The sequence below is a fragment of the Ovis aries genome, chromosome 9, assembly GCF_016772045.2.
Source record: "Ovis aries strain OAR_USU_Benz2616 breed Rambouillet chromosome 9, ARS-UI_Ramb_v3.0, whole genome shotgun sequence".
In the NCBI taxonomy this organism is placed as follows: Eukaryota; Metazoa; Chordata; class Mammalia; order Artiodactyla; family Bovidae; genus Ovis; species Ovis aries.
The window spans coordinates 93,643,254-93,656,323 of NC_056062.1; positions in this window are offsets into that span (position 1 = coordinate 93,643,254).

Sequence of the window (13,070 nt, forward strand, 5' to 3'; positions counted from 1 at the left end):
ATATCCATTGGATCATAGAAAAAAACTACTCCAGGAAAACATCTACTTCTGCTTTATTGACTACACTAAAGCCTTTGTGTAGATCACAAAAAACTGGAAAATTCTTAAAAGAGATGGGAATACCAGACTGCCTTGCCTGTATGTAGGTCTGAGGTCCTTTACACTCAGACACTCAGACACTCTTTGTCTCATCTCTGAGCCTCTGACGGACCATTGACACGACCAGTCCCTCCACGTCTCCTCTCTAGAGGATATAGAACTTTCTTAATTTCCTCACACTCTGTGCATACCCAGGAACCGAGAAGGCCGCCTGCGTCATCCCCTCACCATACCCGCGCTTTCACCCTTGCCATATATGTGAGGTTTTCTCTGAACTTTGCAGTCTCCCCTGAGCTCGCTTCTACTTGGCCCTCTGACGTGGTCAGATTCTTCCACACACGCGTGCACGTTTTTCCCACAGACGCTGGGCTCCACTTCCGAGAGGAGAAAAATGAGGGCGTGAAAACCTAACCTCTTGACATCTCTCTCTCTCTCTTTTCTCTTCCTAAATCCACATGCTCAGAAAAGGAGAGCATCCTACATATGTTTTTCCCAAGCAAACACTTCTTCATTTTATCTATTGATAACTCCTTCCCAGGAGACATGAAAACTCAGTTCCCAGCCTCAATAATAGAAGAGGGGTCTTCTCCACACTAAGAGATCATATAATCTGAACATCCCTGGCATGGCTCTTCATACGAAAGTCGTAAAACTACTAGGAAAAAAGTCCATTTTGGCTTAATATCATGAAAATATCATTTCTGTTACAACACGGAATATTACCGTTTTCTAATCTTTAAATGGGAAAGTGAGCAGAAAGGGACCTGCTTTACCGCTGAGTTGTTTCACTCAGGAGACATAATCTGACTGCAACATATTGGGATCATATTTTTAAAAGTACAGTGGCAGGTTTTCTGATTCCTTTGGATGTGGGTTTCATGTCCTTTGGATATGATCATAGTGTAAGAGTGAAGACATCTCACATGGTATTAATAAATACATAATTAGCAGGTGAAATGAAAATCATTTACAATATGGATTCATAGAGCATCTTCCTGTTAGTGTCTTTATGTCGTTCTGGTAATTCCCAAAACTTCCATGGGGCAAATTTATAAAACAGTGAATATTTGCTTATTTTTGTCCTCCTTATCCATCATTGTTGCCCATTTGTTAAACGGGCAAGATAATTTATATTTGTGAATCAGTTGTTCCCTCTGTACAGCACTAAAAAGGACCAGGAAAATTTCCCGTACCCAAGTCAGATGTAAGGCTACCGACAACAATGCCAATCTGGAACTGAGTAAGAGTCAGTGCGTGGAGTGATCTCTCTAAAGGACTCGGGTTTAAAATACATATGTCTGACTAAACCCTAGTCTATGTGTGATCAATACATTAACCAATTTTCTGTTGTTTAAAGTCAAGGGCCAAAAAAAAAAATTTTTAAACAAGGGCCAATTACTATAAGATAGCGACAATATGTTTATCACTATTTAACCATTAAGACTTGTCTTCTAATGAGAACTTTTAAGCATATGAACATCAGTAAAATATGCTTCTGAATAAAAAAGAAAATATGGATAGTTCATTATCCATCTATAATTAACCATTATGCCACCTCTATGAAACTGTAAAGGAGAAAGCATTTTAAATTCACATAAGCCTTTTAAATCAGTAGAAGACAGGCACTCTATCTTGCTCATCTCTGTATTTCCAACACTAGCATCTGGCATATAAGCATTCTGAATAAATGAATGAGCCTAGACCAACCATTTTATTTTACAGCTAAGGAAACTGAGACCCAGAGAGGTCATACGTCTTCTCCTATCGTTCAGTAAGAACACTAGGAGGCTGCTAAAGTGAACCTGTACTCAGCATGAATGTTTCATTAATGTTGCTTATGTTATTAATGTATATGCTTATGGTTTATCACCTCCATATACACTTTTAGTATTTGCTCTAGTAATTTAGTTTAATATTGACAGGTACACTCAACTACATTTAGGTTCTTTTTGCTAAGTAAGATATAGCTACTTTTTCTACTGTTTGTTGATAATAAAACAAGAAGAAAAAAACAAGAAGAAGAAATAATGTGTATACAATATTTAGTCAGTTTGGGACATATGGCTTCACTATACCCTAAGCTAAAACTTTTCTTTGGAGTGAAATATGTAAGAGATACTCAGGTGCAATAATATAACTAAGTAATTCTGTATGTTACATATGGTTCTTTTGAAGAAGACCAAAAATCTTTAAAATTTCATAATATTGTAAAGTAGGTTGTAGCAAGGCTCTGCTGCTGCTGCTGCTGCTAAGCTGCTTCAGTCGTGTCTGACTCTGTGCGACCCCATAGACGGCAGCCCACCAGGCTCCTCCATCCCTGGGATTCTCTAGGCGAGAACACTGGAGTGGGTTGCCATTTCCCTCTCCAATGCATGAAAGTGAAAAGTGAAAGTGAAAAGTGAAAGTGAAGTTGCTCAGTCGTGTCCGACTCTTAGCGACCCCATGGACTGCAGCCCACCAGGCTCCTCTATCCATGGGATTTTCCAGGCAAGAGTATTGGAGTGGGGTGCCATTGCCTTCTCCAAGGATCTGCTACTGCAATTTATATTATTTATTATATATTATTTAGAATTGTTTACTATTTATTGAACACAAATATATTTATTAAAGGAGAAATACATTTTAATGCAGATTATTCCTAGATCCTTCTTCTATAATATCTTGAAATTTCTACTTAAATTCAGTAATATTTATTGTGTGCCAAGCAGAATTGCCCACCCTGATTGGAATTTTCAGTCTAAAAGGACAAAGGGGGAAAAAATTAAAATATGATTGAAAAGTACCACTGTAGATCTCTATATACATTATTTTAAGGGTGAATATTAGAGATTATTAATTCTGCCTGGGAATCCTTTGAGGCATTTTTTAGAAGAGGTGATTTTGAGCCAGGCTTCAAGGCATATGGAGGAAGTATCAGATTAAAGGAAAGAAATAAAGTTCAAGACCTAAGGAAAAACATGCACAATTACACACAAAAAAGTGTAACAGCTGACAAATACAAGGCACATCCGATGGTGTTGTGTGAGTAGAACAGGGGACATGAAGAACGGACACTTCCCTGGCATGATTCTCAAAAGCAGAGCTGGGCTCAGATTTTCTCAGAAGTAGAGCTGGGCTCAGATGATGAAGAACATTTTCCATCATGATAGAGTTTAACCTCATCTCCCAGGTAATGGAAAGCAATTTCTAAGTGGGAAACTAGTATAATTTGCTTTATAGATTAGAAAAAAGAATCAGTTGGAATAATGCAGAGACTGAAGACAGATTAATAAGAAGGTTATTTAAACAGGTCAAATTTGATGACAAGAACATTATCAAAGAGAACAGAAAGGAGGGAGCAGATTCTGGATACCTTTGAAGAGTTCCTCCTAAAGCCCTTGGCGACTGATGAGCTGTGGACCTTAAAGAGAGACCTGAAGCAAAATTCCTCAGCTGAGCGGCTGAATGGATGCCTGGCAACTTTAACCAAACTGAAATGCACTAAAAAGAGAGTCAGGAGATCATAGCGTTTGTAAGACACAACAGCAAGTGCTCAAAATTTGAAAACTAAATAACTGATTGGTTTAATTTTCATTCAACTAGTAAATCAATCAACTCTATTTTCTCATCACAATGAAAAGCTATATGAGGCCGACAAAGGGCCCGTTTAATATTCTGCTCCTGAAAACACTATTAAGACATAGTTTGATATAGACCCAAGTTAGACAGAAGACGGGATAACCTTTAGCTTCCCTTCCTTCTTGTAACGAAACCGCAGGGCGTGCAGCTTATTTTCCAATCCTGATGTCATAGTCCATGCACGTAAAGGGATATTTGTTCAGCTTCACACTTATCTTACCCCCCCCCACCCGCCGCCGCCTCACTCAGTCTAGGGGAGATGGGCTGAATTACCTAACAAGTCATTGAGTTTGGAAACTATTAAAATGTTAGTTCAAGTCCTCCAGGAAGTTTATGCAAGACAGGATGAGACATGCAAGAGGTTACTGGAGGAAGTGCCCGTTAAGGATGAGGGGAGAGGAGACAGGGAAGGCAGGGAGAGCCTCCCTAATGCAGTGCGGGTCTGACAGCGGCTGCGGAGCATCAGTAAAACTCTCAGACCACAGCGCCATTCCGAGAGGCTGGGCAAGGCAAACGGGGCCCTCTCAAGGAGGCTGCCCACGAAAAAGCCTGAGGAAGGAGTGGCACCAGTCCGCAAGCCCTGCTCAGTCCGCGCTGGGAGCAGCCCCAGGAGCGCCGAGCTGGCTCCCGAAAGGGCAGAAAGCGGGGCAGTCGGCCAACCACGCTCCCTGCCCCGCTCAGCCCGGGAGAGAATGAGCCGCACTGTCTGGCACCTTCCCCCTCCTTTTCTTGGGAACCAGACTCCCCGCAAATTGTTAGACACTCTACTGCTCCAGGTCAGGACATAAGATCTACCCTATGGAGGGCAAGGAGTCCTGTGTTTATTTTTCAGGGAGGAAATATCTTTGTAACAGAAAGGAGGGTGAATCTTTGGGGACTGACATACCCTAGGAGTGATGAAGGCTTCTGGGGTAAGCTATGACCCATGACTTCAGGCTTTTTTGTTTGTCTGTTTACTTTGACCATGTGTAGAAATTATGGACCTTGAAATCTACAATTATCCATTTGTTGTTTTGTTTTGCTGTTCCTGCCCTGGCCTGAGAGACTGTGAGTTTTAAGCACGATGGCATTTTTTCACTTGCTGTCGATCACCGCTTACAGAGGCGCTTTCTTTGGGAGGGCAGTGACATCTGCCCCAGGACTAACACGATGATGGCCATAACAAAGGTGGGGTTGCGGCTCCATCGAAGGAAGATCTACAGCTGACTCAGGAGGGCTACAACAGGCTCAGGAGGAGGGCTCCTTAGACAAGTATGGCTTCCTAGGCAGCCACGGCTGAGGCAAAGCTCAGCTGCAATAAGCAGTCTTTTTACACAGAGGCCCTAAAATTGGACAGGAGACAGAACATTTGCCTCTCTTGTGCTCAAGAAAATTAAAGATACCAAGGGAACATTTCATGCCAAGATGGGCTCAATAAAGGACAAAAGTGGTATGGACCTAACAGAAGCAGAAGATATTAAGAAGAGGTGGCAAGAATACACAGAAGAACTGTATAAAAAAAGATCTTCACGACCCAGATAATCACGACGGTGTGATCACTCATCTAGAGCCAGACATCCTGGAATATGAAGTCAAGTGGGCCTTAGAAAGCATCACTATGAACAAAGCTAGTGGACATGATGGCATTCCAGTTGAGCTATTTCAAATCCTGAAAGATGATGCTGTGAAAGTGCTCCACTCAATAGGCCAGCAAATTTGCAAAACTCAGCAGTGGCCACAGGACTGGAAAAGGTCAGTTTTCATTCCAATCCCAAAGAAAGGCAATGCCAAAGAATGCTCAAACTACCACACGATTGCACTCATCTCACATGCTAGTAAAGTAATGCTCAACATTCTCCAAGCCAGGCTTCAGCAATACGTGAACCGTGAACTCCCTGATGTTCAAGCCGGTTTTAGAAAAGGCAGAGGAACCAGAGATCAAATTGCCAACATCCACTGGATCATGGAAAAAGCAAGAGAGTTCCAGAAAAACATCTATTTCTGCTTTATTGACTATGCCAAAGCCTTTGACTGTGTGGATCACAAGAAACTGTGGAAAATTCTGAGAGAGATGGGAATACCAGACCACCTGACCTGCCTCTTGAGAAATCTGTATGCAGGTCAGGAAGCAACAGTTAGAACTGGACATGGAACAACAGACTGGTTCCAGATAGGAAAAGGAGTGCGTCAAGGCTGTATATTGTCACCCTGCTTATTTAACTTCTATGCAGAGTACATCATGAGAAACGCTGGACTGGAAGAAACAAGCTGGAATCAAGATTGCCGGGAGAAATATCAATAACCTCAAATATGCAGATGACACCACCCTTATAGCAGAAAGTGAAGAGGAACTCAAAAGCCTCTTGATGAAAGTGAAAGAGGAGAGTGAAAAAGTTGGCTTAAAGCTCAACATTCAGAAAACAAAGATCATGGCATCTGGTCCCATCACTTCATGGAAAATAGATGGGGAAACAGTGTCAGACTTTATTTTTGGGGGCTCCAAAATCACTGCAGATGGTGACTGCAGCCATGAAATTAAAAGACACTTACTCCTTGGAAGAAAAGTTATGACCAACCTAGATAGCATATTCAAAAGCAGAGACATTACTTTGCCCACTAAGGTCCATCTAGTCAAGGCTATGGTTTTCCAGTGGTCATGTATGGATGAGAGAGATGGACTGTGAAGAAGGCTGAGCACCGAAGAATTGATGCTTTTGAACTGTGGTGTTGGAGAAGACTCTTGAGAGTCCCTTGGACTGCAAGGAGATCCAACCAGTCCATTCTGAAGGAGATCAGCCCTGGGGTTTCTTTGGAGGGACTGATGCTAAAGCTGAAACTCCAGTACTTTGGCCACCTCATGCGAAGAGTTGACTCATTGGAAAAGACTCTGATGCTGGGAGGGATTAGGGGCAGGAGGAGAAGGGGACGACCAAGGATGAGATGGCTGGATGGCATCACTGACTCGATGGACGTGAGTCTGAGTGAACTCCGGGAGTTGGTGATGGACAGGGAGGCCTGGCGTGCTGGGATTCATGGGGTCGCAAAGAGTCCGGACATGACTGAGTGACTGAACTGAACTGAGCTGAACTGAACCCGAGTTTTGCCTATGCTACACCACACTAGTGAGTGTCCAGGTTCAGATTTTCAGTGTCAGGCACAGATAACAGTACAAAGAAGACAGGCAAAAAAAGAGGCTTTGACTATGGGATGGAAATGAGAGACTCCCTGAGATTTTCTGTCTGAAAATTTCTGTCCACCATTAAGTTTCTGAACTTTGAAAAGCAGCAGCCATGTCTCAAATGCAAGATCTGGAAGAGGACATGGTCCACAGAAGTGGATTTTGCTCCATATACACTAAAGAAAAAATTAAACTCTTACTTATTTCTCCCATTTGAGTTTATGACTTCTGGACCAACTCTCAAGCCTGGCTTTACAGCAAAGCTAAATCAAGATATTTTGGATGAGATAAAACCTGTGGGAGTTTAGAGAAAATAGTTATCAAAGAAAAACCAGGACAAGAGTCATAATATCAGAAAATTATCATTTGGAACATCTACCAACGAAGAATCCTTCTTAAGTCATTTCTTATTTCCTAATTGATAAAAGCTTCTGAAAGTGAAAGTGAAGTCGCTCAGTCGTGTCCGACTCTTTGCGACCCATGGCCTGTAGCCCACCAAGCTCCTCCGTCCATGGGATTCTCCAGGCAAGAATACTGGAATGGGTTGCCATTTCCTTCTCCAGGGGATCTTCCCGACACAGGGATCAAACCCAGGTCTCCCACATTGCAGGCAGACGCTTTAACCTCTGCACCACCAGGGAAGCCCTTAAATACAAGAATACAGTCTCTCAGAAAACCTCTTATAGAGACACAGAACTTCAGATCCAAGTACTAACACCAAAGATTTCAAGGGAGAAAAGGAAGCCAGGTTGAAAGAAGAAGGGGGAGGAGGCGGGAAAGGGGGGCAAAAGGAGTGGCCTTACAGAGGCCTCCTGCCACCTGCAGATACCCAGGCGTTATGGGACTTTTCCCTGGGCCTCCGGAGAAGGGAGGACTGGAACTCAGCCCTACCAGAAATCAGACCAGACCAGAACCAGAATTCGAGTTCTCTGCCAAGAGGAGGTGATCAGTCTCCAATCCTCAGCCCTTTGACCAGATTCCTGCGTCCAGGACCAGGGGTCTAGAAAAACAGGGAAGGATAGGAAGGGTTAAGGAGAGGAAAGAAAGAGGGGAGGGGCGAGAGATCAATAAAGTCTCTTGCTCCTTACCGGTCAGGGCACTCTGGCCAGTTGTCCACGTCAGGAGGAGACCAGGGACAAAAGGGTCCCAGTTGCGGCCGCCGGGTCTAGTCCATCGGCAGGCAAGCTGGCCCCTGAGTACCCCGAGTGGTCAGGATATCAGTCTCAGCAAAGAAGAGTCCCCGCCAGAGTCGCCATTTGTTGCAGGAAGGCAGACCCTTTCCAGGGCCCGAAACTGGGCTCTTGTCTAACACTCGGAAATGAATTGTCCGAGGAGACACAAGTGCTGACAAAGCAAGAGATTTTATTGGGAAAGGGCACCTGGGTGGAGAGCAGCAGGGTAAGGAAACCCAGGAGAACTGCTCTGCTGCATGGCTCGCAATGTCGGGTTTTATGAACCAATGAAGAATCCTTCTTAAGTCATTTCTTATTTCCTAATTGATAAAAACCTCTAGCTTTAAAAAAAAAAAACTTTTTATTTTATACTGGGGTATCATGTCATGCTCAGTTGCTCAGTCATGCCCAACTCTGCAACCCCATGAAATGCAGCCCGCCAGCTTCCCCTGTCCATGGGATCTTCCAGGCAAGAATACTGGAGTGGGTTGCCATTTCCTCCTCCAGGGGATCTTCCTGACCCAGAGATCAAACCCATGTCTCCTACACTGGCAGGCAGATTCTTTACCACTGAGCCCCCTGGGAAGCCCTGAATTGGGATATAGCCGATTAATATGATAGTTTCAGGTGAACACAGAAGGGACTCATCCATACATATACAGTGTCCCTTCTCCTCCAATCCCCTCCCATCCAGGCTGCCACATAACACTGAACAGAGTTCCATGTGCTATACAGCAGGTCCTTTCTGGTTATCTATTTTAAATACAGCAGTTTGTATGCTTTTTTAAAAGTGTGGCTTTTTTTAAAGTCAAAATCTTTCTTTTTCATACTTCCGATGCTAGATTCAGCTTTGTCTTCTGAGAAAGTTTAAAAATTTAGATATTTTGATGTTCAGAGATTTTCTGAGGAATAAAGTTTAAACTAAATACATTAACAAAAATGAAAAAAATGAATTTTTTTTCTGCATTCCTTCCCTTACACATCCTTGAATCAATGCTGTGGTCTTTGACAAACAACACTTACTTAGACTAGATCTTGGGTTCTAGATTCTGGAAATATTACTTTGCCTTGTAAAACTGCTCTAGGAGCTAGGGATTGGCTCATTTCACAATTTGTTGTGTCTGCCTAAAGCCAACATTTTCTGATGTGCATTTGGTCTCTTTAAAAAAAAAAAAGAGGACAGCTCATAAGACAAACATTGGACATTAAACAAAGATGACGTCTGAGACTCTGAAGGACCTACACCCACTGCAGGAGGGAAGAGTCCAGCCTGCAGCTTTTCAAAGAAACCCAACTCCACCAAGGACTGAGAAACGACTCTACCTGAGGCTGAGCAGAATGTTAAGTTAAACAGGAGGGACTTTGCACTTAAATTTCTCTGGCATTCTACAACACAAGGGCAACAGAATTTGATTTTGGACTTTATTTCCTTCACACTTTTTCTTAAACTTGAATTGGTGAGCTGGTTCTTTTCTGCCTGCTCTCCAGATCTCTCTGTATACTTCTTGCCCCAGAGGCGGTGCAGGCGCTTGGCCCTCTGACTCTCCACTGAACTCACCCCCAGGGAAGCACCGGCAGGACAGGAGGGAACTTAGGGCACGTGTTTATCCCCTCTGTTCCTCCCAGGTAGCCGTGAGTTCCTTTTCTCTCTCTGTGTAAGGTGGCCCTCTCCATGCAACTCCTCTCTCCAGAGTCTGAGGCTCCCCTGCTCCGTGGGTCCCTTCAGGCCCAGCATGCTATCAAGTACCCCTCCTGATAACCCCAGGATGCTCTTCATCCTTCTTCACTTTGGATGCCTTGTCTCCACTGCGGTCAACAGTTCTTTTATTAAACCCTTCTCTACTGCCCAGCTTGAGCTGCCATCTGCTTCCTACTAGAAGTTAATGGATACAGCCTGGAAGGGAATTCAGTGGACAAGTTACATTTCTCCCTGGGAATCTGATAATAAGAAGAGGATTGTATTTTATGATTTTTCATTTGCTCTCTTTGAAGAACCTCTGATCGCCCCTTCTGGATATGTGGTTGGATACATTTGGGATGTGAAGTAACATATAAGTGAACTTCAGCCTTCAATGCAGAGAAGTCTTGGAGGAGGTAATTCAATTGGCTGTTGGTTTGTCCTAGAACCGTTTGAGTGTAAAATCTATACTGCCTAGAAGTGGCCCCAGTGGGTACTCAAAGGCGCAGTAACCAGTATTCGCAGAGCAGCCTCAGGAGAAGGGTCATCCTGAGACGCCCGCTCCCCTTCCCGGCTGACAGGGCTATAAGTCTGGCTGACCAAAGACTAACAGTTAAGCCCCAGATGGTAAAGCCTCTGCCTGCAGTGCAGAAGACCCAGGTTCAATCCCTGGGTCAGAAGATCCCCTGGAGAAGGGAACGGCAACCACTCCAGTGTTCTTGCCTGGAGAGTCCCGTGGACAGAGGAGCCAGGTGGGCTACAGTCCATGGGGTCGCACAGAGTCAGACACGACTGAGCGACTGACATGTCACTTCCCCGTGGATTAAGGTGCAGAAGCTTAGGCAGTTCTCATGGTGAGAGGCGTCCCCTGGCCCCTCCCGATGTTCCCCTGGACGCAGAGGGAGCCTCATCAGTGAAACGCTGCTGGCCTCTCTCCACCCACGGCCCCCCAGTTCCCAGCCCCCTAAATGACGCCACGTGACTGGTGAGTCCACGAGAAAGTGGGTGTGAAGCCCTTCCTCCGGATTGTGCATTCTTTCAGGACGCCTCTGCCGACAGTGAGCAGGCAGTCCGTTCAGCTCCAGCCACAGATTCCCACCCTTTGGTTCGCGCTGTGTGTGCAGAAGGCGGTCTTAATCCAGACAGTTACGACTCAGTGAGGAAACTGATCTAATTCCAGAATTCAGTATGAAGAAACACATTTGTATACAAACACAGGCCATCAGAGATAATATTTGGACTTCCAACTGCCTTGCTCCTTGGAGAACAGAGGTAGCATTTATTTGTCATCCTCCATGACCCCCCAAAAGTTAAAAGTTTCTCAGACTAAATTCTGTATTTTGCTAACATGATTTCTTGGCATTTATACCACGTAAATACTAATAAAGTTAATATCATTAACCTACCATCAAAGACTGGCTTTCCCCAGGGGCTCAGTGGTAAAGAATTCTCCGGCCAATGCATGAGATGCAAGTTTGATCCCTGAGTTGGGAAAATCCTCTAGAAGAGGGCTCAGAAACTCACCCCAATATTCTTGCCTGAAGAATTCCATGGACAGAGGAGCCTGGTGGGCTACAGTCCATAGCATGGAACAGTTGGATACAACTGAAGTGACTTGGCAGGCACGCACCACCAAAGACAAAGCTGTGATTTCATTATTTCTTTCACAAGAAAGGTAAATGCTATAATTGCCAGCAAAAACACAAAACGTTAAACTACATAGCAATCAAGGAAAAACCAAAAATAATATATCTGCCATTGTTTGGAAGATTTCGATTTATTAAGCCAAAATGAGCATGTAATTCTTGAAAAAACCACCTTGAAAACTGAATTAAAATAAATGGTGGAATTTTTCACTTAGTGTTACCTCTCCTGAGTCTTCCATCATTTTCTGTCCAGATAAACTACCAGCTTTGTTTCTTCCTTGTCCTCCGTGTGGAGAATAAAGGTCAAAATCTGAGCGTGCATCTCTGTGGCAACTGTGACTGCTGATGAGGGCGTCGGGAAAGGAGCGGCTGACACCAGGCCAGCTCGAATGACAGAAAAAAGCATTGCACTGATAAGGGAGTCAGGCCTTCCTTGTGCTGTGTCATGTCTGATAGCAGTGGAGCACGCAGGGTAAGTGCTGGTTGACAAAGATACGCTCTTATGTGAAAACTATCAGAGTTCAAATGAGGAAGATTGCTGCTTGGGAGGAATATTTCTGGGTTAAACAATTGAAGAGCTGCCAGAGCAGGCCACTGGAGGGTCATCGACAGCCCTGTTGAGAAAAAGACAAGGCTGGTGGGAAATTTCCCAACACGAGTCCCAGCGTTGGTACTGGTGATTTTGTGACATGTCTCTCTGGTGGTGGATTTCACTTCCTGAACAAACCCTTTTCTCAGCAAGGTTTGAGCCGGTCTGTGCTTGATACCAAGAACACAAGACTGACTTGTCCCAGGAGGGACAGTAAGTCACAATGCAAGCAGTGCGGACCAGAAGGAGAATGCTCTGAGAACACCAAGAGAGGACACAGCTCTGCCAGGAGAACCCAGAGATTCACGGGAAGTTGTTCTACACATAAACTACGTCTTGCAAGGAAAGATGACTCACTGGAAAAGACCCTGATACTGGGAAAGATTGAAGGCAAAAGGAGAAGGGGGCGGCAGAGAACAAGGTTATACTGTATTGCCAACTCAATGGACATGAATGTGAGCAAACCCTGGGAGATGGTGAAGAACAGGGGAGCCTGGCGTGCTGCAGTCCATGGGGTCTCAAAGAGTCACACATAACTTAGAGACTGAAAGAGAACACGGGAAAAACAATGTTTGAGGAAGGAAGGGGTATTTCACGAACAAGGAGTGTTCCGCATTACTGTATCACCCGTGCTCATCAACCATAAACTTTCACCCAACAGCAGCTCAGTGCAGGAAACTTTGCCAGGCAACGGAAATACCTGCTGTCAAGGAACAGTCAAGTTGAGGATACAGAACATATTTACGAAGCGTCAAACAACATGAGAAAGTAGAAGATACTACACAACAGGTCAGGCAGTCAGCTAGTCCAGTCACTCGGTCACGCCCGACTCTTTGCGACCCCATGGACTGCAGCACGCCAGGCCTGCCTGTCCTTCACCAGCTCCCAGAACTTGCTCAAACTCATGTCCATCATGTCAGTGATGCCATCCAACCATCTCATCCTCTGTTGTCACCTTCTCCTCCTGCCTTCAATCTTTCCCAGCATCAGGGAAATGAGTCAGCTCTTCACATCCGGTGGCCAAAGTATTGGAGTTTCAGCTTCAGCATCAGTCCTTCCAATGAATATTCAGGACTGATTTCCTTTAGGATGGACTGGTTGGATCTCCTTG